Here is a 26,861-nt window from a genome sequence, read left to right on the forward strand (position 1 = left end):
GTTGTGACTATATCTGTATAAGAAAAAGAAGACAAGAAAGAAATAAGACTGCCCCTGGGTGTATGGATTACAGATGATTTTTGTTCTCTTCTTTTTCTAATTTTCTTTATTTTTCTATAGTTCTGTTTTTCCCAGTATTCATATTGAGCATATGATATTTTATGATGAGAAAATGAAATTATTGAGAAAGTTTTTTGTCAGTACCTATCAAAATTGTTTATGTGGATGCGCTGTTAACTCAGGATCTTATTTGTCTGTTTGTATCCTAGAGAAATAGTTATAGAAGTGATTAGACGTTCTAGAGAGACTTTAGAAGTCTTATAAATGCCCACCAAAACAGAATTCATGCTGTGTAATAATAGTATTCAGTTATTAAAGAACTTTTAAAACTATACATATACAAGATTATTGTATACATCTGTATGTCTATAAACAAGTGTGTGTGTGTATATACACACAACTTGAAAAGACACCCATAACCTGTCATACAATGGATAAAAAAGCAGTTTGCAAAGCTCAGTATAAAGAATGGTTGCATTTTCAAAAAACATATGGGTACAGTGCATTCAGGCAAACTAAGGCTACATAAGAAACATAACTGTCTTTATTCTTTTAAATAAGTTTTTAGGGGTGCCTGGGTGGCTCAGTCGTTAAGTGTCTGCCTTCGGCTCAGGTCATGATCCCAGGTTCCTGGGATCGAGCCCCACATCGGGCTCCCTGCGCGGCTGGAAGCCTACTTCTCCCTCTCCCACTCCCCCTGCTTGTGTTCCCTCTTTCGCTGTGTCTCTCTCTCTGTCAAATAAATGAATAAAATCTTTAAAAAAAAATAATAAGTTTTTATTTTGAGCCTCCATTCCACCAGGTGATAGAAACTCTTCAGACAGACATAGTCAAATCAAGGTTTCTTACCAGTTTCCTGATCCCATTTTAGGAATATGATTATATTAATATCACATTATGCTGAGTGCTATGGATTGAATTGTGTCCCTGAAATTCATACGTTGAAGCCCTAATCTCAATGCCATGGTATTTGGAAATGAGACTTTTGGAAGATATTTAGGTTTAGTTGGGGCCATGAGGATGGAGGTCTCATGATGAGATTACTGCCCTTCTAAGAAGAGACATCAAAGCCCTCTCTGTCATTTGAGGACACAGCAAGAAGGCAGCTGTCTGCAAAACAGGGGACCGAGAAGAGAGCCCTCACCAAGAACCCAAGTGGCCAGCACTTTGATCTTGGACTTCCCAGCCTCCAGAACTGGGAGAAATAAATGTCTGTTGTTTAAGCCACCCAGTCTGTGGTATTATGTTACAGCAGCCTGAGCAGATCAATGCAGTTCTAAACATTTGGTCTTCTTTCACACTTCATCGACTGAAGTCTATCAGTATCTTTGCTCATATTATAATCACTGCTGCCTCAACAATCCATAGTCACCACAGCACCTTTAATAATTATGACTTGCGGGGCGCCTGGCTGGCTCAGTCAGTTGTCCAACTCTTGATTTCAGCTCAGGTCATGATCTCAGGGTTGTGGGCTTGAGCTTCGCCTTGGGCTCTGTGCTCAGCAGACTCTGCTTGAGGATTCTCTCTCTCTTTTTCCTTCTGCCCCTCCCCTGCTCTCACTCTCTCTCTCTCCCTCTCTAAATAAATTAATAAAACTTAAAATATATTAAAAAAATAAAAATTCTGACCCTCTCTCAGTGGTTTCTGTGACCCAGTGAAAATGTATGGCTTTCCCAAGTGACACACTGGGCATGGTGGGGACTGGGGGCAGGCATGGGTTGTCTCTTGGAGGCTGCCTCAGTTTCATCTGCTTTAATACCCAATACAACCATCTTCAGTCTCATACGCATTCACCAGGCTGGGGAAAGGGAAAACTCTTGTTACTCTTGGGTCCATCTTTTGTTTCTGCTCTATCCAGCATGCTAGGGGTTGACATTGAGTAGGGTCCTCCTCAGTGCATCAACATCTCCCAGATTTTCTTCTCCTCCTATCATGCAATCTTAGTCAAGTACTATGGGGTAAGTTTAGGGAGTTGAGTGCTGGAAAAACTGGCTCTGCATATATAAGAATTCTTCCAGAATCTTTCTGTTTCTTGCATAAATCTAAGTTTTTGAAACTCAAGAGATCAATAATTTATTTATATGTACTCTACTTCTGCTTTAACAACTTTTTTTCTAAGGTACCGTGTATTCACAGAATATCGAGAAAGATACAAGGGACAAAGGCAGTGGTGGTGATGGTAGGGAACTTTGATTAATATTTCAAAATATTACTCTGGTACAACTGGTTATCTTCAGAATTTAGGATTAGAGCGGGGAAGGGAGGACTTTCACTTCCTGCTCTATATAGTTCTATAATATTTAAAATTCGTAAGCATCCCTTTTATTTTTTTAAATTTTATTTATTTGTCACAGAGAGAGAGAGAGCACAAGCAGGGGGAGCAGCAGAGGGAGAGGGGAGAAGCAGGCTCCCTACCGAGCAGGAAGCCCAACACGGGACTCAATCCCAGGACCCCCCGGGATCATGACCTGAGCTGAAGACAGACGCCTAACTGACTGAGCCACCCAGCCGTCCCAAGCATCCCTTTTAAATAAAAAGTTAACCACATCCATAAGTTGCACATCAATTGATCCTTACCACAATACCATGACCTAGGTAGGGCAGTTACTATTATCCCCATTTTAACAGGTGAAGAAACGAAGTCATTCACACAAATTATAAATATCTTTAATCTTGGACAAGTAAAAAATGAGAGGCAAACATGGAATGAGTGTCTCCAGTGTGTAAGGCACATGCTAGGAAAGAAGCTGTTAAAAATGTCTTAATGCATCGTGTTTCTCTACAGCCTTATTGATTAAAACGCGTTTCCAAAGTTACTTTTTTGATTGTTTTTTTCCATTGAAATCGCTGTGTCCATCCTTTCGTTCCCAGAGGCATCTCCTTCATTCTGGTCCTCGTGGTTTCATGTTTCAGCTCCTGCCTTATCCTTCCCTCCTGCTGTGTCCATTCCTGCTCCGACACATTCTTCACACCAATTGATTTTACTAAAACATGGCTCAGATCATATAATCATGAGGGCCTTCGAATTGAAAGAGCCTCACAGGCACCTCCTTTGATAGCTCAGGAATCTCTTCTGGACGATCCCTGGTGTATGATTTTCCAACTTTTGCTTCAGCCATGGGATAGAGATTAGCTACTTTATGAGGCAGCGTGTCCTATTTTTAGCAAGCTTCAAGTGTTGGAAGGTTCCTTCTTATTGCTGTACCGAATGTCTCCCATTAACTTCCACACAGCATGAGTTCAGTCTTCCTTTTAAATGACGATCTCTCCACAAAAATAAGAATGTCTTCCTGTCTTAATTCACCAGCTTAGGTATTCCTAGTTCCTTTCTTGTTTTATTTGTTCCTGTATGCCTGAGACTACCACAGTTCTTTTTTTTTTCTTTTTAAGATTTTATTTATTTATTCGTCAGAGAGAGACAGAGAACACAAGCAGGGGGAGCAGCAGACTCCCCACTGAGCAAGGAGCCCGATGTGGGGCTCGATCCCAGGACCCCAGGATCATGGCCTGAGCCGAAAGCAAACACTTAACCAACTGAGCTTAAAATGCCCAATCGTTACAATATTCCTTTGGTTCTAGTTTTATAGTCTGTAAAGGAAAGCATCAACACATCTCCTCCATCTGGTAGGTGATCTGTAGTAACTTCTTGCAACGATAGAACATCTGTTTCTTCTTTTGGCTTCACAGAAATGTCCAGTATTTCTATGCCAGGATAATTTTTAAATCTATACATTTATTCCGTCTTTTGCTTTTATAGCTGTTGTTTTTGAACAGGACATTCCAGCACGAGAGTATAAATATCTTAAGAGAATATGTGCAATCTTATTTATCCCCTGTATTGGAGACATGTCCCACTCGGTCTGAGTTTTTACCCATAGTGTATGAGAAGTTCCCATTTTGGTTGGTGTTCATATGTAATTAGGTCATCGCTGGAATGAAGCAATACGGTTTTTATTAAAATGTGCAGTTATATCATTAGTAAAGACACTGTGTTGCACAGTTTATAAAGTGCACATCCTAAAGGAATAGGGGGACTAAATTTTAAGAGGTATTCCTGGTGAAATCATAGTCTTGATTACCACTTACTTTTGCTTATTTATCCTCCCGTCTAGACTTCTTTTTTAACCTAGATAATAAAACCAGAAAAGCTGAGAAAGTAATAGATCAGCTAATTCTTGTCTTGTGATAGGTGTCTTGGCTGTGAAGATTGAAGCTACAAACAAAATTATATGTGACTTTTAACCATACCCACACCCACTTATCACAAATAGTCAAGGATTTTCTGAAGTTGAATTTTTTACAATTATCCAGAAGCAGCTGTTTCAAGTCCTCTCTGAGAGAATGTTGTAGTGTTACAGTATATGTTGGTTAGTCAACAATAGAATTTTTTAAAGAAAAATACAAAGCCGGATATCTCAAGAAATGATTTTAAATTATCACCTTCGAAATCAGCATCCCCTCATACCGATTATCATTTATCAGTACGTTTTCAAACTTTCCGTCTTAAATCACAGTGTCTATTTTTTATAGTGCCCCTTTATGCATCCAGATTACACTGTTAAGTAAAATATTCAGAAAACACATTTCCTCCTTGCCATACATAAATGGATTAGACATCTAGAGTATTCTGCTTTAATGAAAATTCTTCTTGGCATTCTTTAAAGAGGAAGGGAGAGAGAGAACAGTGGGATTTTCACATCTGTTAAATAATCATTAGCATGGAGGATTGAAACTCTATCTTCTTTTTCAACTTAAGACCAGCTGTTGAAGTAAACTTGAAGGGCCCCTTAATTATTGCATATTTCAATAGCTTGTAGAGGATTCAGTTACCTCGTTCCACCACTCCGATCAAAGGAACTCATTTACTTGGTGCACCGTTGTTACTGAAAGCATTCCTCATTTGATTGTTTTGCTTCTGAAATGGTCTGTAAAAGGTCAGACAGGGTGTCTTTCTCTGAGTTCATCATGCCTCTGCGAATAACCTCTGCTACCAATTATGTGTTACTTGGATGGGTGCTAGGATACCCCAGGGCTGCTTTTCTTGGCCTTAGTATGTGTTTGCTTTTGTCACTTATATTGCTGAGTCAAAGATGTTTTAATGTCCATATGATATTTGGAGTCCGTGAAAAACAAATTCAGACAAGTGAACAGATTTTTTCTGTTTGTAACATGACTTGGCAGTGGTGCCAGAGACATATTTGCCATGAGCTGTGCCTCCTAATCAAAGACTTTCATTATGTTGAAGGCATCTCATTGCCTTTGGCTTCATGACTTTTTGTAACCATTTGGCTCAGTTGGTTAAGCGACTGCCTTCGGCTCAGGTCATGATCCTGGAGTCCCGGGATCGAGTCCCGCATCGGGCTCCCTGCTCGGCAGGGAGTCTGCTTCTCCCTCTCCCGCTCCCCCGTCTTGTGCTCTTTCTCTCTCTCACTCTCTCTCTCAAATAAATAAATAAATAAAAATCTTTAAAAAAAAAAATCTTACCCTGGCATAACACATGGCTCGGGGAATGGACGAAAAGCGAAAACAACGCATAGAACTTTGGCCCTCCCACAGGACAGCATGTGAATGACTAAATATGAAAATCAAACTTGACTACTTCCAAATAGATGGCAATACTGAGTTGTCGTGCTGGTGTTATGTTTATTGGTTCTTTCTCCCAGAGCATAATGTACTATGTCAAATTGGCAAACTCTGGAGCTGGCCCCATAAGCTCTTGCATTTGGCAAAACAGGTGCGCTCCCTTTGTGGGTAGCCTATGGACTGACTGTCGATACAGAGTTACAAAGCTGTATTCTGTTTGGAATACGCTGTCATGTCTGCACAGTGAACAGACTTGGGATCTAAAGTTATTTTCTCGGGCGCCTGGGTGGCTCAGTTGCTTAAGCGACTGCCTTCGGCTCGGGTCATGGTCCCGGAGTCCTGGGATCGAGTCCCGCATCAAGCTGCCGGCTCGGCGGGGAGCCTGCTTCTCTCTCTGACCCTCTCCCCTCTCATGCTGTTTCTCTCTCTCTCTCTTTCTCTCTCTCTCTCTCAAATAAATAAATAAATTAAATCTTTTAAAAAAAAGTTATTTTCTCAAATAGTGGATGTCAAAAATTTTTCAGAACCCCTCTATAGCATATGTACAATAAACTGCTTACCTGGGCACAGTTCTTTTCTGTAGATTAAATTTATTGGTAGATACAGTGACGTATTTTAAGACTTAAAAAGACCAAAGGCTTCTTACTGTGATGAAAGGTTTTTTTCCCCTAAAGATGTGTGACAGAAATGAAGCAGTGTATTACTTCCCACTACAAAGAGTACATGGAAAGGGAAATAAAATAATAATAACTTCTGAATAAAGAGGTAAATATCAGAGACACAATCTAGTCTATGCTCTTGAAATCCAAATTTAGGGAGTGAAACTCAAAATGGAGGTTGCTCTTCAAGATTTACTTTTTTTGTGATGGAATGACTTGTATATTACAATTTTGAGTAGTTTGGCGCTATTGGCAAAATATACTCAGAATCCAGCAGTTTCCTATCATCTCTACTGCTAACACGTTAACCTTAGCCAGTGACATCACGCGTCTGGATTTATGCAGAATTTTCCTCTGTGCTCTTTCTGCTTTCACCCTTGACACCCCCCCTCACCATCTGTTGTCAACACAGTGGCCAGAGAATATTCTTTTAAAATATGTTAGGTTATGTCTACTATTCTCAAAACTCTCTCCTGGCTCCCCATTTCACTCAGAGTAAAAGCTCGCCTTTATAATGACTGACCAGGTCCCACATCATCTGGGACCATCTCCGAACCTCCTCTTACTCCTCTTTCCCCATCCTTATACTGCTCTAGGCATGTGGACCTTTCTCCTGTTCCTGGAATACACCAGGCATACCTTTGTACCATTAGTCCTTGCCTGGAACCCTCTTCAACCAGATTTCCTCCTGTTTAACTCTCTCATCTCCTTCATTCAGTCTTGGCTCAGTGAGGCTTACCCTGCTGCCCCTGTTTAAAAGGACAGCCCCTCCCCCCACGCCACACTCTGGAGTTTCCCTGTCCTTCTTTTATTTCTCTAAAGCACCTGTTGACTACCATGTTACCATGCAATTTGCTTTGTAATTATATTTACTACTTGTCTTCCCTCAAAAGAACATAATCCTCAAAAAGAGATTTACTCTGTTTTGTTCACAGAAGTAATCCACATGTCTAGAACAGTGCCTGGCCCATACATAGTCAATACTTAAACACTATTTATTGAGAGAATGAATTAAATCAAAAGAACCAGTGAGGTTGGAGAGTTGGCTTTAACAGAAGGATACGAATTCACTACAGTCCTACTGAGTTTTAGAAGTCAGCAGTAGAGCTTTGGAAAGGCAAAAACTGTACATGCACTTATGGGAGTTGCTGTGCATCTACATCACCAGCAAATTCTGTCCATTCTACCTTCAAAATATGTTTAGAATTTACCACTTTTCACCACTTCCACACTCCCGTAAGCCACCATGGTTTCTTACCTGAATTACTGCAGCAGCATTCCATAATAAACCCCCTTGATTCAGCCCTTACCCCTCTCCATATTGTAAGCTCAACACAGGGAGTTGGATGGTAAGGATCCAGGGAAGAGGAGGGCCAGAAGCTGCAGAAGAGAGGCAATAATTAATGACGAGGTGTCTGAGAGGAGGCTGGAGAAGGTTAGCTTAAGAATAAAAGTAGAGCGAGGAAGAGCAGGCCTGCCTGTCCTTTGCAGCTGCTGGGGAGTGACGTAGGAAGATGGAGAAAGTCTGAGTAAGGTTCCCCCACTAACACCAAAGAGGCTGGTAACACCAACTATCAGGTAGCCTGTGACATGGCTGGAGCCAGCATACACCACTGTTGAGGGTTTCGTATGATACAGGCACCTTCGAGAACTATTTGACAGCTGTTTGTAAGCTAAACATCCACCCTCTGACCCAGTATTGCCCTCGTAGGTATTTACCAAAAAAGACATGAAAACATATGTTTAAAAAGACTCATACAAAAATGTTTATAGCAGCCTCGTTCGTAATAACCTAAAACTGGAAACACGTCCAGTGTCCATCAAAAGGAGACTAGGTTGTGGTATATTCATACAAGGGAATACCATTAAACAGTAAAAAAGACCGCTGCGTTCACAACACGATGGATGAATGCATCTTAAAAACATGTTGTGCAGTGGGGCACCTGGATAGCTCAGTTGGTTGGGTATCTGGCTCTTGATTTCGGTTCAGGTCATGATCTCAGGGTTGTGAGATCGAGCCCCGCATCGGGCTCTGTGCTCCGTGCGGAGTCTGCTTGGGATTCCTCTCCCTTTGCCTCTGCCCCTCCCGCCGCACGCACGTGCGCTCTATCTCTACGGAAAAAAAACAAAAAACAAAACAAAACAAAACAAAAACATGTTAAGCAAAAGAAGCCAGACATGAAAAAGTACATGTTGTTTCATTCCAATTACATGAATGTATATAAAACCCGAGAATACACACAAAATAGAGGATGACAGATCTCAGAGAGTGGCTGTCTGGAGTGGGGTGGGGAAGATGGAAATGACCTGAAAGGGGCCACAAGGGAACTTTCTGGGTGAAGGAAACATTTAACGTCTTGTTTTAGGTGGTGGCTGTAGATGGATGTGCACAGTTGCCAGACTTGTTGAACTGAACTCTTCGGGTCTGTGCAACTTAGTGTATGTTAATTCTACCTCCATAAAAACACATATAATAAAAATGTAATGAACCCATATCATGAGATTCTGAGCTGTGAATAGGAAGGAGAACCGTAGAATAATGCGATGGCTCAAATCTTAGAAAAAAGTAAGATACCAAAGTCATTTCCTGTGCTTGATGCACGAGTGATTAGATGGGGAAATTAAAAAAAAAATGCTTAGCTTGGCTCCTTTAAGGAATGTGACAGGAAGTCGAGAAGAGAAAACACAAGTATTAATAAGCAGAAGGGAGGGCAGTGCTGAAGCAGATAGTATGACTGTGGAACCAGTCAGTATAATTTTGTGATTAGGAGTGAATAAATTAGGTAACTGCTACTTAGGAAGACGGGGGACAGTTAGAGTCTCGGTTGTCTGTGTCTTTCTAGAAATCCTCTCAGTGAGGTGGGGTTTGAATCTGCCTCCAAGAGTGAATTGAATTTTCCCCAGTAGAGAAGGTGCAGCAGATAGGATACATTGGGTTAAATGGAAGGTATTATTAAAAATTAACTCCACTTCTTTTTGCTTTCTTTAATAGAAATCCAAAATTATATATATTGCTCACATTATATTTCTTTTGGACAGTGCTGGCCTTGAGGCACGGAGAGAAGTTAAACTATTTCCATAATCAAAGCAAATGATGATGAATGTCTGGCCAAGGACCATGGCGGTAGGGAAAAAGAGGAGCAGCGAAATTCAAGAGATATTTCTTAGGACAGTGTTGACTGACTTGGTTAGTGATTGCATTTGGCAGTGCCCGGGTTATGGAGTGGGACAAATCAGAGATTGCTCTAAGATTTCTGACTTGGATAATATTGGTTGGGATGGGATGCCATATTTGACATTAGAGAAAACACAAGGGAAAAAGAGAATCAGATTTGAAAGTTTAGGAAGAAGGAGAATAATACCACATATTGAGTTCCAGGCGCTTGTCATATATTAAACCATTTTAACGTCTGCAAACATGGAAGAAATTAAGACCCAGAAAGGTTAAGTTAGCCAAAGATCAGTCAGCTGGAAATGGTAGACCCAGGATTCAAACCCACACCAGTGGCAGTTCTAAATTATTTCAAAATTTGGGAAGCAAATGATAGTCTGGCTTCTCTAAGTAGTGATAGGGGTGTTTATCCTGAGTCACATTTCAAGAATGCCGTGTGTACCGTAATTATAGTTTCCTGTAAGAACTGACAGACTAAACCAGAATACGGTAATCAGAAATGGCAAGATTCATTTCAGGGGGATGGGGTGGGGATGATAGTTAACTAAGTGCAAGATTACAAAATCTGTACCATTTTATACAGTCAGCTCCAAACAAATACGTGTAAAGGACAATGCCTATAGTAAACAATAAATAGTAACTGTTTATTACTATCTTAGAGGAGTAAAGGCATATGCCCTATGAGGATGAATGTGTACTATCACAAGGACAGGCCCTAGGCAGGCTTTGTATTGTGTTTTCTCTATGTTTTCTTGTCTTTCAAAAATTGAAAAATAGGAAAAATACCAGTTAACTAAGAACTCTAATTATTTTGGTTAGTATTTCCTGGTGAGACATTTTGGTAATATGGCCGAGGTTTTAGACAGTATAAATTTCCACTATAAAGTAACTCGATAAGAAACCATTGGTATGAGCATTTTAAAAATGCGTATTCCCCCCTCGTATATAATTAATACACAAGACTGCAAATTTTCAAGCACTGTGACGTAAGTATAAACTGTTAGAAAACAAAAACCAAAGACCTTTGGCACATAGCAATCAGGAATGATGTGAACTGTTTTAAAACAAAGACTTTGGACTGACTCTGGAGTGAGTGGTAGATTTGCACACAACAGCGTATTTTATGAACAGCCACAAACCAAAGATTAGACTTAAAGTGAGAACATTGTTGTAAAGACGGTTGCTTACCTATCAGATCGGTTTTTTCATGCACACGTAAGTAGCTGCCAATCTGGAGGAGCATGTATTTAAATGCCCAAGATAACAATATAATACTTTAGTGCACTGAGTCACGTATCCCAGCACCATCTGGTAATCTTGGGCCCAGATCTACATTTCATTATAGTACCTTCAGAAACTTAGTACCTTTGAATAATTCCAACAACAGAGTTGACCTTATGACATAGTCAGCATTGAGACGCCTACTTATTTGCAGATGGGTATACCTATTCTCAGTGACCTGTGACTCTTCCTAAATTTAGCCAAACTGGTATCTCAAGAGCTAGGTAGAAAAACCAGAAGATATTCAAGTTAAGGAGACTTCTTTTAGTGGATTTAAAAGACACTAGACGTAGTTGTCCCTAGGTTTGATAAAGAGGCTCAAATTCACATTCATTGTTGGTAACTTCCTGATTCAGGGTTTTGAGACACTTTTAAGGCCCTGTTGGGGGCCAAGAGTGCCATATATATTAACAATACCTGTTAAGGTCACAGACCTAGGGTGGACATGAGAGAATGGGAGAGTAAGTAGTGAGGGCTTCATATAGTTCACCTCTGTTCTAGTGCTTTGCTGATTCTGCTTAGGTCAAACTAATGAAAAAGCTATTATTTATTGATCATCTACTATCAATTGCAAATTGTGACAGATATTATTTCATTGAGTTTCATTCTCCTTGAACCTCCAGAATGGTAGCTGTTAAGCCACATTTTCTACGCTAGAAAAATGAGACTCAGGGATTCAAACCCAAGTTGACCGGATTACAAAGACATTGCTTAGTTTTTGCATATTAGTGTTGTTGAGATTTGAGTGGAAGAACCCATCTGAATAATAAGATTTTTTGGAATATAGCCAGCACTGTGGCATGTACTCATGAACTAAACGTGTTTCTGATATTGACACCATAAATTTATCAAATCTGTTTAAAATATTAATTTTGAAGAAATTTCTATAAAATGTTTTTGTCAAAATTTGTCAGTTTTCAGATATATTACTCTGAATAAATAATTAAGTTTTTGACATGGGAATCGAGTCTCGGAATTCCATTTTTGGGAAAGCACCACAATAATACAATGATGAAGTTCTGTAGACACCATCATAAGCAACTATTTATAAAAAGAAACAGGGATTTAATAAAAGTGAAAAGAAATACGGAAAATCCAGTATATTTGTGGTTTAGCCTAGTTTCCCACATTGAATGAATTTCGTAGATATTTATGACTTTGAAGCACTGTATCCGCTGAAATTTCTGAAGACTTTCTCAATGATTTGAGATGGGTCATAGAGAAACAGATATAGGAAAATGGAGTAGTGAAGCTTTACATTAGAATTGGATTTTTGTGTGATTTCATATTTAAAAGAAAGTTTATTTATAGTTTACTTCTAGATATTCCTAAAGGTTATAATATTTTATTTATTACTAAGGAAAAATATTGAGATTCATATTTCACACGTCATCAAAATGTACTTAAGCAGGAATTCTTCTCACATTTCTCGTGATTTATTACTACTTATGTTTATACAGTTGAAAACATAAATTTTTTTGTTCAGGAATAAAAATAAATTAACTACAATAAAATACCAACAACTAAAATGAATTCTTAAAGGCCTTTAGCCCAAAAGGAAAAAAAAAATAAAAAGCCGTACCTCAGAAGTATTTCCCATTTCATTTCAAGCACTGGAAAGTATTTTAATTCACAAAAACTTAGTTCTTGAACATGCTGCCTTCTGCCTTTGTCTTAGTTCATCCAAAGTCCCATAACCTTGGCAATTTAGATTTGTTATGTAAGGCTGGAAATTTGTGTTCTTTCATATGCCTTTTTTTAACCTTTTAAAATGACCAGTCATGTCAAATTGATTCCCATAACATGTAGATTTCTACACTTATCAGAACTGCAATTTACCACAGCTTTATTATTTATTATTTATCTTTCACTTTCTTCCAGAAAGGATACTCATATGAAGGGTTTAACTTATGGATTGTTTTCATTTGGTATGCATTACTTCATGCATTTATTTATTGCCATTTCTACTAAATTGTATTTTTGAAACTTCTGCTTCATTAGTTCCTTGCTTTAGGAATGAAGGAAGCATCTTTTTTTTTTTTAAGATTTTATTTATTTACTTGAGAGAGAGAGAATGAGAGAGAGAGAGCATGAGGTGGGAGGAGGGTTAGAGGGAGAAGCAGACTCCCTGCTGAGCAGGGAGCCTAATGCGGGACTCGATCCCAGGACTCCGGGATCATGACCTGAGCCAAAGGCAGTCGCCTAACCAACTGAGCCACCCAGGCACCCCGAAGGAAGCATCTTTAAGCAAAATAACTTTTCTGAACTACTATAGGAAGAATTATTTAAAATGTTAAAAACATTTCATTGAGCCATTCGTAGGTGCTATCTGTTGCATTTTTTTTAAGATTTTATTTATTTATTCTAGAGATAGGAATGACAGAGACAAGCAGACTCCACACTGAATGCAAAGCCTGATGTGGGTGGGGCTTGATCCCAGAACCCCAAGACCGTGACTGGACCTGAAACCAAGAGTCAGACACCCAACTGACTGAGCCACCCGGGCGCCTTTCTATTGTGTATTTTAACTCAAATGAAACACGGAGTAAAATATATTATCTTTGCCTTCTTGATAATAATTTCAAATGATACATGTAGATAACGTTTTAATTTTAACTGACAAGCAAATATTTAACTGACAAATAACCTAAATTTGGTTACATTTTGTTCCTCTCTTTCTCTTCCCCTACCCTGCCACTGCCCCCCAAACCCTCCATCCTCCCCACAAGATTGGGTAGTGAGAAGGTAAACTTCTCAATAAAACTTATTTCAAAAGGGAAAATCTTTACAGTGCAATTGCAGATGGTAAACAGTTTATTCTGCTCATAGATGTCGAGCATATGTTTCCTTTTTAAAAAATAACTTTACAGATAGGCCTGAAATCTGGCTATCTTCACAGGTTATCTCACCAACTTCTGCTAAATTTCAAGCTAACATGAACTTTACAATATCTGGTTTTGTAACTGTAATTTTTACCTTATAAACAGGATAAGAAAAAGTTCTTATTATTGAGGAAGCAATTAACAGGTTTATGTTTAAAGCTGGTCAGAATAGAAATGTAGAAAATTGTATACAATACACATACAGACATACATATATATATGTATGTGTATATGTGTATGTACATGTATATATCCAGGACTTCAAGTAAAACTGGGGAATTCTGAATAAGAAAGGTGGATTGTATCCATGTCAATATCTGGTATAAGTTTTCCAAGATGTTACCACTGGGGGAAATCAAGTGTACATATACCTCTCTGTATTATTTCTTTTTTTTTCAAAGATTTTATTTATTTATTTGAGAGAGAGAGAGCACAAGCAGGGGAGGGGCAAAGGGAGAGGGAGAAGCAGGCTCCCCGCTGAGCAAGGCGCCTGATGAGGGTTTGATCCCAGGACTCTGGGATCATGACCTGAGTTGAAGGCAGACGCTTAACGACTGAGCCACTCAGGTGCCCCTCTCTGTATTATTTCCTAAAACTGCATATGAATCTACAATTGGCTCAAAAATTCAGTTAAAAAAAAACTGGTTAGTAATTTTCAAGAGCCAGATGGTGAATATGTTAGCCTTTTTAAGGGGGCTTGAGGTGGCAACTGCTCAAATTTATTATAATGTAGAAACAGTCAAACATAAACAAATGGGTATGATGGTGTTCTTTTGAAACTTTATTTAGAAAAAGTAGACTTGTAGTTTGCAGACCTCCGGTTTTAAAAAAAGACAGGAGCTTTTAATATTCTATATGCTACTCCCTTCCAAAAAAAATGGTAAGAAAAGTAAATCATATATTGTAATGCTTTAATTTGCAGTGTCTCTCTGTCTGCATGATTTCCTTAATTTGCATAAATATTTATACATACAGTATGCATACACACTTATATTTATCTTAAATATTCTAAAAAGCACTTCTTGGGTATCATGTTTCTGTATTTTGGGAAGTCAAAATGAGTTAAAGTTGTTTGACTTAAAAAAGTAAGAAATCCTTTTTAGGCAAAGCACTGTATTAAAGGAAGATATAACATGGAATTTCTATCCTAAAATTTTCATCTGTAAACATGAGCAGTAATCAGTTAAGGAGTAAGAGTCGAAGTTGAAAAATAGCCACTTTCTGTGCTTTCCTTTCTTTTTATCTATTATGTCCAAGGGTTGAACATCCTCTGCAAAGGTTTAGACTCTGTTCAATTACTTTCATTTTCAGGGTATGACAAAGCATTAGCACAAGCAGAATCTAACTTCAAGTAAGAGTGCACTCAGGCTTATGTTTCAAACAATTTCCAAAAAATCCACTCTACAGGATATCAGTATTTATTCTGTAGACATTTTTGTTAACTTTTTTCTTTCACTCCACCCTGCCCCATCATGAGCGTAGTTTTCAGAAATCAGCTTCAGTTTCCATTGAGTCCAATTGCTTTCTTCCCATATGATTCTTTTTCCTTCTGCTTCTTCATCTTTTTTTAATGTGAGTGGCTTGTGTGGAAAAGCACCTTGAAGGTGGGATAAAAAAAAAAAGAATATGCTTTACAGAGACATGTGTATTAAGTTTTCCTCCGCACCATGGAGAGTTATAAAGACTTTGCAATTTCAAAGAAGAGACGATATAAACACTACGAGGCCCTGGTGAGAAAACAAGTTTAATGCCCACAATTGAGCAGAAATATAAACCAGTTCTGGATAGATTTCCAGAATGATTAGAGTAGTGAGAGTAGTGAGAGCCAAGTAGGATGAGCTTGTGTGATTTTAAGTAATTTTAAAAGATGAAAGATATTTCTGAGAGTGTTTTGAAAATTCCATGCACATCCCTCTCTTGTACCCTACCCTTCATTTAATCCTTTGCTAAGGTAATCAGTTTACTCTACCTCTTCATTATCTCTTGAATGTGGCCCTACATCTTTATCCCCATTGAGGGCCTTTGTTTATGTACTCCGTGCAATACTGTAAATATCTACTAACCTTCCTCACTCACCACTTATGCAGACACAACACAAACACATACACACACACTCACTTGTTCATCCCACATGCATCCCCCATGCTGCTGCTAGAGTGATCTTCATAACATGCATCCCAGACCTTGGCATTCATTTGCTTAAAACCATTCAACAGCTCCCTGTTATAGTACAACACGTGTGTGAATTCTATAGACAATAGGCAAGGCAAGTCAAAATCTTTTTCCGTCCTATGTTTCCAACTTCATTTCCTAAGTCATTTGCCTTTCTCCTGCCTTCCTTATCCCAGCATCTGCCCACACCTGTTAGGGTTCAGCCACTCTGAACTATGGTTGTATTGTGCGCCATGCCATCTTCTTGCTTTTGCTTCTTTCCCAGCTGTCCTGAAGCCTTCTCTGCCCGAAATACGCATTCCTCGGGACAATTCAAGCATTATTTTAATCGGAAAAGGCTTGTGTGAATCTTTCAGAATTGAACATATTTCATCTCTTAGATTATTTGCCAAATAATACTTGATCTTTTTGTATGTTTATACCCAGGAGTGGGAGGGCAGTATGGTATAATAGGAAAAAGAGCTTTGGAGTCAGATGTAGTAGGAGCTCCAAAAGGGCAGGAAAGAATCTGTTTAACTCAACACTGAATTACTAGCACCTGGCAGGTACCTGAAATGCTATAGGTGTTCAGTGTATATGTCTTGTATGAATTATTGAATGAGTCAATCAGTCAATAAATAAAGGAGATAATTTGTGTCTTACTCATTGGAATTGGTTGGAATATCAGCCCGGGAGGCATTGCTAAAGATATTAAGGGTTTAAAGGAAGACCTTCTATAGTATTTCTGTAATGAAGGGGTGACTATCTAAAGGGAATTTCTAACCATTGGAAGAAAAAATATATAAGTTGGGGGAATATATTCTGTTTTAAACACCAATAGTTATGATTATCATGCACATAACTAATGCACTTCTTTTTTTCCAGTTTCAGCTACCCTTAAATTCCTCAAATATTCAGCAACCTATAGGACATCTTAACAAGATATCCTAATATGTAAACATTTCAAAACCATTATCGACAAGGCTGAAACCTAATTTTTTAAACTAATACATCCCTCATGCTATGGCAGGTGCCCAATAAATACGTGTGGAATGAATAAATGAACCATTACCAAATGAGTCTATTCAGCTCCCACACTTAAAAAGATAGTCATCACTTTACAGCCAGATGCTGTCCCAAGATCCCTGGACCCTTGACAAGTACCCAGGTTAATCTTCCTTCCACTTCTTTTCTCATAATAAATCCCTTGCAAGGAACCTCTGCATAGCCTTACCATATCAAGTAAAAGTTCTCCTGCTTGGATTTTAAAGTCAGCAACTGATCGCACGTTGGTCTATCCAGAACTCTCTCTTCTCTTGCTTTCCAAAGCAGTGTCTTTGCTCACCTCCTGGTCTTCTTTATGATGGCCCCATTGACTTGCCTAATCCTCGTTTCTCCTTTTGGTTTATCTAAGGTTTAGCCTACACTTGAAGCCTTCTAAACTAACCCAGCACAAAGCGAAGGTTTCCTTATTTGCTTTCCTCATATAGTTTGAATTTTTTTTAATTACTTTTTTGCACTTGCCTGAGATTTGTGTTCTAGCTGCTTCAAGTATGTAAGTCCCATCTCCAAAAACAGCATAAGCTCCATTAGGCCAATCAACCTGTCTTCTCCTTCTGTATCTCCACAGTACTTGAACATTATTGGGGAAATAAAATTTGTGGTTTGGCAGCAGTGGACCATTGTTGATTCAAGAAGAATACATTTATGAAAACAAAGTTGTCCATTGTATGCAGGATCGACTTGCTTGGAGAGATCAATAGACAAAGATGTCAGCATACAATTTTTTACAAGGTTTATACCTAGTCAGCAGACAAGGGTTTTTATTTAATAAATGAAGGGTAGAGAGGGAGGGATGATAAGGGTCTAGATACAGTGAGGCAATGGGAATCCAGTGGAGGGTACATAATCAAGGTACATTTTTATAATCAGCTAACAACAAACTTGTTGATGATTAAATACAGAGGATCAAAGAGAGTAATAAGCCAAAAATGTCACCAAACTTTCGAGTAGAAAGTGGTGATTTCAGTGGAAAAGTGAAATGGTTGAGAAAGAGGCCAAGTGTTGGGCCTCTTTGTGTTGGGGTATGCAAGGAGCGGGATGACTTTAGTTTTGTGCGGATTGGCAGTGTACATGCAGAAGACAAGAAATATGATTCCTTTAAGGTGCGTTTGGCTACGAATGATGACATTACGTTGGCTACAGTGGATTTTTGAAATTGTATCCACAGATTTGAACATTTCTCTTCCTCCCCACCCCACCCCCATATAGATGTGCTGTCTACATTAATCTTCAGGGATCACACTTTACACTGATTTTTCTTTCTTTTTTTTTTTTTAAATCACATTCGTTTTATTTTGGAGCAAAGTTGTTACGGTAGTCTGGTATAAAGTTCACTGAAAGACTCATACTAGTATAACTTTGTTGTAATTCTCATTTCAAATTTAATGGATCGGTGCCCGCTAGAAAGGAGGAGACACACTAGGAACTAATTTACCTGTAAGAAGGCGGAGGGCAGAGGCTGAAATCCTAGTTCCTCTAAGAAAATTGCAGGCTGAGGTTTGTTTTTGCTGCTGGGGTTTCTCTTGCTCTGAATAGGCTATAACTATGCTTGAGGACCACTAGAGGATAGAAATCAAATCTTAATCAGTCATGATGGTTTGTTGTTGTTGTTGTTGTTTTTCCTGTTTAAAAGAAAGTTTCAAATTCACTTTAAAGCCTAGGGAGTTTAATTAAAGTAAGTAGAGACAAAAGTACTCTTTTGAGAGCTGTCATTTCTCTTAGTATGACACTATTAATAATATAGCATAATGCTATTTTGGAAGTTTGATTCTTTCCTTGTCTTTTGTCTTGTTCTGACTCTTTTCTGTGTTCTAAATGAAAGGGGGGATAAAGCACTTAAAGGAAGGTAGTCTACTAAATTCACTGTCTCCTCCTGCACCGCATTATCTCTGACCTTAGCTGTAATTCTTCGAAGAAATAACCCTTGCAAGCACTGTTGTTGTTTTTTCTTTCCCTTCCTCTTTTGTTGCGAGCCTCTTTAACCAACAACATTTACAGGGTTCTTCACAAAGAATTTTTTTTTTCCCAATTAGGATGAAAACTAGATCATTATGTGACCGTTTCATTGTGAGTGTAACTTCCCTGTTTGACAGCTCCATTAGCTCTACCCGGTTCTAAATCTTCATATTTCTGACTTGCCTTGAAATCAGAAAGCGTTTTCATTATGCTAGTCTTTGTGAGCAACAAGCATGAATGAAAGCATGGCAGACATCACAGCCTCTTCGGGGAACTTACCTGCCTTACAACTCAGGGCCAGGGCGAAATGTTTGCCGCTTCGACCTGATGATTTAGCTTTGATTCCTAATTAACTGTGGCACAGTTTTGAATCTAAAGAGTGTTTCTGAGGTCACTTTTCATTTTTGTGTGCACCATAATGTTTCCCTGTAACTTGGATTTCACGATCTCCGTTGTTTGAAAGTTAATTAGTATTCTTTGTTTAGAATACCTTCTCATTTGGCTAAGTGTGTCATTGCATCTGCCTTTGTCACTTGATTTTGATGAATATTTTTTAAGCCAAATGATAGTTTTAAGGTGTGCTCCCTCTAATTGCATTGACTAGCAGAAAGCCGGTTATTAAACGTGATAATATAAATTGCACTTTTATTCTGTTCTCATGCTCTGTTTTTATAATATGCGTAAGGTTACAATATTAGAATTACCCAGTATTTTAACATGATAGGTAAGAAGTAAGAAATAGTAAGGGAAGCAGAAATTATTTTGTTCTAAATGTAATATATGAAATTGACCCTAGTTTGATGTCCTCACTACAATATAAACCATGGCAGTGTATAATGAAGGTAAGAAGTTAAAGAGTTAACAGTTCTTTATAAACCAGAAGGCCATTAACTTTTAATAATGCCATCTCAAATATTTGTCTGTAAATTGTGGTGATAATCAAAGATGAGCCTATGGGATTGTGCTTTGTAGTACTATTTGATTTGATAACTCTGGTAATCCCTTAAGCACGTTAGGAAAAATATTTTATGCTTACATTAGCAACTATCATGAGTTTGTAAAATAACCTCCTAACCCCAAGATGTATTATAAGGACAAGAAGAAAAACAATTATATCTCAGATTTTGCGGGGTTTTTTTTTTTAATGATTACTTTTAGAAAATTTTTTTCAACCTAATACATTTCTGTTTCTTGCTGTGAGAGAGATGAACTGGCTTCAGAAAATTAAAAAATGAGACAGAATGCTGTCTACATACTAAAAAATATTGAACTCTTTATGAAATGAAAATAACTATCCAAATTATCTTTTTATCTGTGTTTCCCATTTAAAATGCTGTGCAGTTTCCCTGTAATAAAGCAATGCTTTCTCTGTCACTGCTGGGTTGTGGTCTCTTCCACGGCCTTAACTAGATGGCACTCTGACCCCAGAATCAAAATAAAGCAAGCATTTCTTCATTTAAAATTGAATTTCTAAAAAGTTGAAATAAAATAAAATAAAATCGAATTTCTACAGTACTATTTTTTTAATGGTGGTAAAATTGATATATAACAATATGTAAGTTTCAGGGGTTCAACATTCCAATTCAACATCTGTCTGCCCTACAAAGTGGTCACCACTAAAAGCCTAGTTATCCTTCTCCACCATAGAGTTGGTCTCCTTCACCCATTTCACTCATCCTCCTCCCTCTTTCCCATCTGTAACCACTGATCTGTTCTCTGTATCTACAGGTTTTTTTTCTTGTTTGTTCATTTTGGTTTCTTTAGATTTCACATATAAGTGAAATCATACTGTATTTCTCTTTCTCCATCTGACTTACTTCACTTAGCGAAATACCTTCAAGGTCCATCCATGCATGTTGTTGCAAATGGCAAGAGTTCATTCTTTTTTTATGGCTGAGTAATATTCCATTCCATTCCATTATACACACACACCACGTGTTCCTTATTCATTCATCCATTGATGGACGTTTAGGTTGTTTCTGTTTCTTGGCTACTGTAAATAATGCTGCAGTGAACATAGGGGTGCATATATCTTTTTGAATCAGCATTTTCATATTCTTCAGATAAATACTGAGAAGTTAAATTGCTGGCTCACATTGTAGTTCTATTCTTGATTTTTTGAGGAACCTTCATACTGTTTCCACAGTGTCTGTGCCAATTTGCATTGCCACCAACAGTGTATGAGAATTCCTTTTTCTCTACATCCTTGCTAACACTTGAGTATGTATTCTTTGGAAAAATGTTTATTTTCTCTGTCCCATTTTTTAAACAGGTTGTTTTGTTGTTGTTGGGTGGTATGAATTTTGTGTATATTTTGGAAATTAATGCCTTGTCAGATACATGATTTGCAAAAATCTCCCATTCAGTAGGCTGCCTTTTCATTTTGATGATGGTCTCTTTCACTGTAGAGAGGCTTTTTAGTTTGATATAATCCCATTTATTTATTTTTGCTTTTGTTTCCCTTGCCTTTGGGGTCAGATCCACAAAATACTGCTAAGACCGACGTTGAATGTTTTCCTTTAGGAATTCTGTGATCTCTGGTCTTTCAGGTCTTTAATCCATTTGAATTAATTTTTGTGTAGTGTAAGATAGTGGTCCACTTTCATTCTTTTGCATGTGGCTGTCCAGTTTTTTCAACACCATTATTGAAGAGGCTGTCCTATCTCCATTGTATGTTCTTAGCTCCTCTGTCATAAATTAACTGTCGATATAAGTGTGGGTTTAATTCAGTTCCGTTCCACCAATCTGTCTTGTTTTTACTCATGGTATAGTTTGAAATCAGGGAGCATAATAATGCCTCCAGTTCTGTTCTTCTCTCTCAAGACTGCTTTGGCTATTCAGGATCTTTTATGGTTCCATAAAAATTTTAGAATTATTTGTTCTAGTTATGTGAGAAATGCCATTAGAATTTTGATGGGAATTGCTTTGAATCTGTAGATTGCTTTGGGTATGATGGACATTTTAATGATACGAATTCTTCCAATCATGAGCACAGAATATCTTTTCATTTATTTATGTCTTCAGTTTCTTTCATCAGTGTTTTATAGTTTTCAGTGTACAGGTCTTTCACCTCCTTTGTTAAATTTATTCCTAGGTATTTTATTCTTTTTTTGGTGCAGTTGTAAATAGAATTTTTTTTTTTAATTTCTCTTCCTAGTAATACATTATTAGTTATGTAAATGCTACAGATTCCTGTATGTTGATTTTGAATCCTGCTACTTTACTGAATTTACTTATTCTAACATTTTTTTGGGTAGAGTCTTAAAGATTTTCCATATATAGTATCATGTCATTTGCAAATAATGACAGTTTTACTAATTCCTTTCCAATTTGGATACCCTTTTCTTTCTTTTTCTTGCCTAATTGTTGTGGTTAGGAATTCCAATACTATGTTGAATAAAAAGATGAGAGTGGGCATCCTTGTCTTGTTCCTGATCTTAGAGGGAGAACTTTCTGGTTTTTACCATTAAGTATGATGTTGAGTAGTATGAATAACTTTGGGTTTGTCATATGTGGCCTTTATTATATTGAAGTATAGTCCCTCTATACCCAGTTGGTTGAGTTTTTATCATACATGGATGTTGAATTTCATCAATACTTTTTCTGTGTCTATTGAGGTGATCATATGATTTTTATTTGTTTTGTTGATGTGCTATATCATATTGCTTGATTTACAGATATAATGTTGAACCAACCTGCATTCCTAGAATCAATTCCACTTGATCATGGTACACAGTCCTTTAATGTATTATTGAATGAAGTTTGCTAGTATTTTGTTGAGAATTTTTATATGTGTTTGTCAGTGATATTGGCCTGTAATTTTCTTTTTTTGTGGGGTCTTTATCTGGGTTTGATATCAGGGTGATTCTGGCCTCATAAAATGAATTGGGAAGTGTTCCCTCTTCTTCAATATTTTGGAAGAGTTTAGAAGGATAGGTATTAAATCTTCTTTGAATGTTTGGTAAAATTTACTGGGCCTTTTGTTTGTTGAGAGGTTTTTGATTCCTAATTAAATCTCTTTACTAGTAATCAGTCTGTTCAGATTTTCTATTTCTTCAAGACTCAGTCTTGGAAGATTGTCTGTTTTTAGAAATGTATTCATTTCATCTAGGTTGTCCAATTTGTTGGTGTCTAATTATTTGTAGTAGTGTCAAATGATCATTTCTATTTCTGTGGTGTCAGTTGTAAATTCTCTTTCATTTCTGACTTTATTAGAACGCTCTCTCTTTTTTTCTTGGTTGGTCTAAAGATTTGTCAATTTTGTTTATCTTTTCGAAGAACCAGGTCTTAGTTTCATTGGTCTTTGTTATGTCCTTTTTTCTGTTGACTGAGGGCTTTGTTTGTTCTTTTCCTAGCTCTTTTATGTGTAAAGTTAGATTGAGATTTTTCTTCTTTTTTTGAGGTAAGCCTGTATTACTATGATCTTCCCTCTTAGAACCACTTTTGCTGCATCCCCAAATTTTGGCATGTTGTATATCTGTTTTCACTTGTCTCTAGGTATTTGTTCATTTCTTATTTGATTTCTTCATTTACCCATTGGTTGTTCAGTAAATTGTTGTTCGATTTTTACATTTTTGTGATTTTTCCAGTTTTCTTCTTATAATTGATGTCTAGTGTCATACCTTGTGGTTAGAGAAGGTTAATAGGATTTCAGTCATCTTGAATTTATTGAGCCTTGGTTTATGGTCTAACATGTGATCTCTCCTGGAGAATGTTCCATATGCACTGAGAACAATGCACATTCTGCCGTTTGGGGATGGAACTTAACGTTCTGTATATATCTGTGAAGTATATCTGGTCTAATGTGTGGTTTAAGGCCAATGTTTCCTTAATCTGCAGTACTGTATTAAAGCTAATATTTCATCTTCATTTTCTTCTTGACAACAGGTCTGCATCAAAACTGCATCAAAACATCAAAATTTATCCGTGTGTAAATTCGTATGGAAAGCTTTGGAGTCATTTTCTCTGACCATTGCGAGAGCTCTTAATTTCTCAGAACTTTCTTTTCTTGCTTATGAAATAGGAATAAATACCAACAGCTTATGGTGGCTGTGAGATTAAATAAAATAATGTATGTTGAGCACCTAGCCTAAAGAATTTAATAAACTTTAATGAGTATAAAATTTCCTCTGTAGATTTCTCCCTTCCATTGTGCCCCCCCCACTTTTGCATTTCGGGTCTATAGAGTTATATTAAGCCTAGATTTTTAGAAACTCCCTTTTAGATTTATAGTAACTTCTTTCTGAAATTACTGGGTAAAGCAATTTAGTTATGGCTAGCAAAAGAAAATAAAGTAGAGAAAAATATGTAGTTCCTTTTTCTTTATTTTTTTCTTTCTTTTTTTATAGTGAAGAGCATTTTCTTTTAGGCACACAGTGTTTTTGAGTATGAGGGGTTAAAGGAATTGTTATAGACTGGATATGGATGTGTTGGAATGCTTTAGAAAATCGATTCTCGCTAATGGAGAGAATGTTTTTAAAGTGAACTATTGCCATTCTTTCAGTGAGCCACATACAGCAGAAGAAATTCAAGTAAACATTGAAGGAGAGGCAAGCTCTTCCTTATAGAATTAATGAGAATTGCAGTGATCTGCCATGGGGAATTTGAATTGGAAAAACCTTCTCCATGTGCATTATTCCCTAATGTCTAGAACCAGATAAGTAGACTCTAATTTTAAATGTGCAATTATCCAAACAAGATGAATGGGCAGGAATGGGCAACGCTGGGTAGGACTGTCGATCTTCATGTTAATATTTTTATTCTCGTTTGTAAGAGACATATAGTTGGCAAAACCCACATTTCTGTGGGATCCCTGAAGACCACAGCTAACTCAGGAGAGATGTAGCCAGCTTTATCTTACATCAATGATGGAGATAAAGACCAGGGGAGACACATCCCAGAATAAACCCCTTGCTGTTGTCCTTTATCATGTCTTCGGTCAGTTGTTTTATCTTGGAGAGATTGTTTTGTTTCGTTTTTGAAGGAATACTTAATAACAAGTTAGATCACATTTGCCGATCTAACATGTATTTTTTAGATCATGGAAGCTAAAGCCAAGCATCCTGTTCCTTGGTAAAAATGGCCTGCTTAATGTATGTACACTGCAGCGCAATTTTTAAAATGCTGCAATTACAATTCCAGAACTTAAGAGTGCAAATAGATGTCAGAGTTTTCTCCTTTATATGGGAAATTCCTTTGAAAAAGCATTTGAAGCTTGGACAAAAATTCCATAGCTCTATTCTTAAGAGCACTGTGTAGAGTCTTCATGATTCGGATGATACAGGGGAAGCTTCAGTTCAACCTCCTAGAGAAGACATGGCGGCTTGCACGACCTCATCAACCGGGAGAATGCTGGCAGCCATCACAGTGCAGGAGTGAAGGAGCTGTTCCTTCACACAGTAGTTATGCCATTTGCCAACGTCTCCTACTGCCATTGGCTCACCTCTGTTTAAGCGCACACCTCCAGCAAGTTGACCTGATTCTGAATGTTCTGCTTTCACTTTAATTTTAATTCGTGCTTCTGGAAAGTCAAAACCAGAGCTCTGAGCAAGAACCATTGGAATAATGAGCAACGCATTCACAAATGCTTGAACTCCAAGTTGCCCTTTACTGGACTTAGAATCGGGGCTTCTCCCATTGCCAGCTCCACTGCCCCGGGGCCTGGAACCGCCCAGACATCAGCCATGGCATTTTTAACAGCCCTCAAGCCATCTCTTACTGCATCCTTGACTTGAGTGAGGATGTGCTTATTTGGTCCTTTGACCAGTAATGTGACAGAGCAAGGATTGTTAGATTTCTCACGAAAGGTGAACTTCTCTTTTCCCGATGTATACTCAGAGACGAGACCTGCATGTCCCAAACAATCAGGATTTAGGTCATCAAAAGAATTTAGGGCTCCCCCACCACGAGCAAGAGTCAGCCTTTCTATATTTCTCTTTTCAGCTCTGCACAGGACTGCTATACCTTTTTTTTTTTTTTTTTTTTGCAAGCGCATCTAAGGAAAAGGGTCAGTTCCCTTTTGATTAAATAACAACAGATCTTTTCTCTGAATCACCACAGACTTTCTTTTTCAGTTCTATCATGTTTTTAATTGTTATCTTCAATGAATTTTCTTTCAGTTTTTACTAGTTTCTCTCTCTTCTGAATTCTTATTTTTAAAAAAGCCAGAATTTGCTTCTTTTTTTTTTTTCATATTCCTAGAACACATTGCACATATGAAGACGTATGAATCTTCTACTCTTTTTTTTCACATTGGGATGCCATGCCCCTTGGTCCAAAACAAGACCCCTGATTAAGCTTGTATTCATTTCAGATTTATGTTTCATGTCTATAACCTCAACCATGAAAAGGTCAGTAGGTTCATCTTGTTTTGTAACAGCCAAAATGGAGGCCACCACAGCCTCTGTTAGGACATACAGCATATAAAATGCTATAGAATTGTGGAATTTTTTTTTTAAACTGGAAAAGATATTAGAAATCCTGATCTATCCCCCTAATTTTATAGATAATGGTAACCAAGGCTGAAAGAATAGAATATGTTAAAGATAGAGCCAAGAGTATACATATGTTGGTTTATGTTCAAAGCAGTATATATATATTTATCAAATACAAGAATTTCTTTTTTTCACTTGTATCCTCCTAATTTATATATAAGTAAGATTATATTATGACTCTGGGTCTTTAATAAATGAAAATGAATTATATATGATATGATTGAGTTTCAGAAATTGAGATTAATGTCAGGACACGAATTTCTGTTAAAAAATAAATTAGTAATTATATATAAAAAATAAAATACATAATTTTGCAGCACAAACCCAGTCAGCATTCAATAGTTAATGTATATGTACATCCACATACTACATATTTTCCTTACTAGGCAGAAGATGCACATGCTTACAGATGAAGGGTTTTGTGAGCGATGTGTATTTGGCACATATTTTGCATATGTTTAGAAGAAGTGATTTAGTAAAATATTTGGGTAAAAGCAAGTATATTCAAGACTGTGCAAATGGGAACACAACAGATTCCGGTAGAAGAATTTTTTATTGATAA

At 37.5% G+C, this 26,861-nt stretch overlaps 1 protein-coding gene and 1 pseudogene across 1 annotated transcript in view; one reads left to right on the plus strand and one right to left on the minus strand.

The window, feature by feature from the left end:
* Positions 1-26,861, plus strand: part of TENM3 (teneurin transmembrane protein 3) — a 444,789-nt gene that overhangs the window by 215,353 nt on the left and 202,575 nt on the right. The window lies entirely within an intron of this gene.
* LOC110584092 lies at positions 25,103-26,227 on the minus strand (annotated as a pseudogene).

This window comes from Neomonachus schauinslandi, chromosome 2, assembly GCF_002201575.2.
Source record: "Neomonachus schauinslandi chromosome 2, ASM220157v2, whole genome shotgun sequence".
Lineage (NCBI taxonomy): Eukaryota > Metazoa > Chordata > Mammalia > Carnivora > Phocidae > Neomonachus > Neomonachus schauinslandi.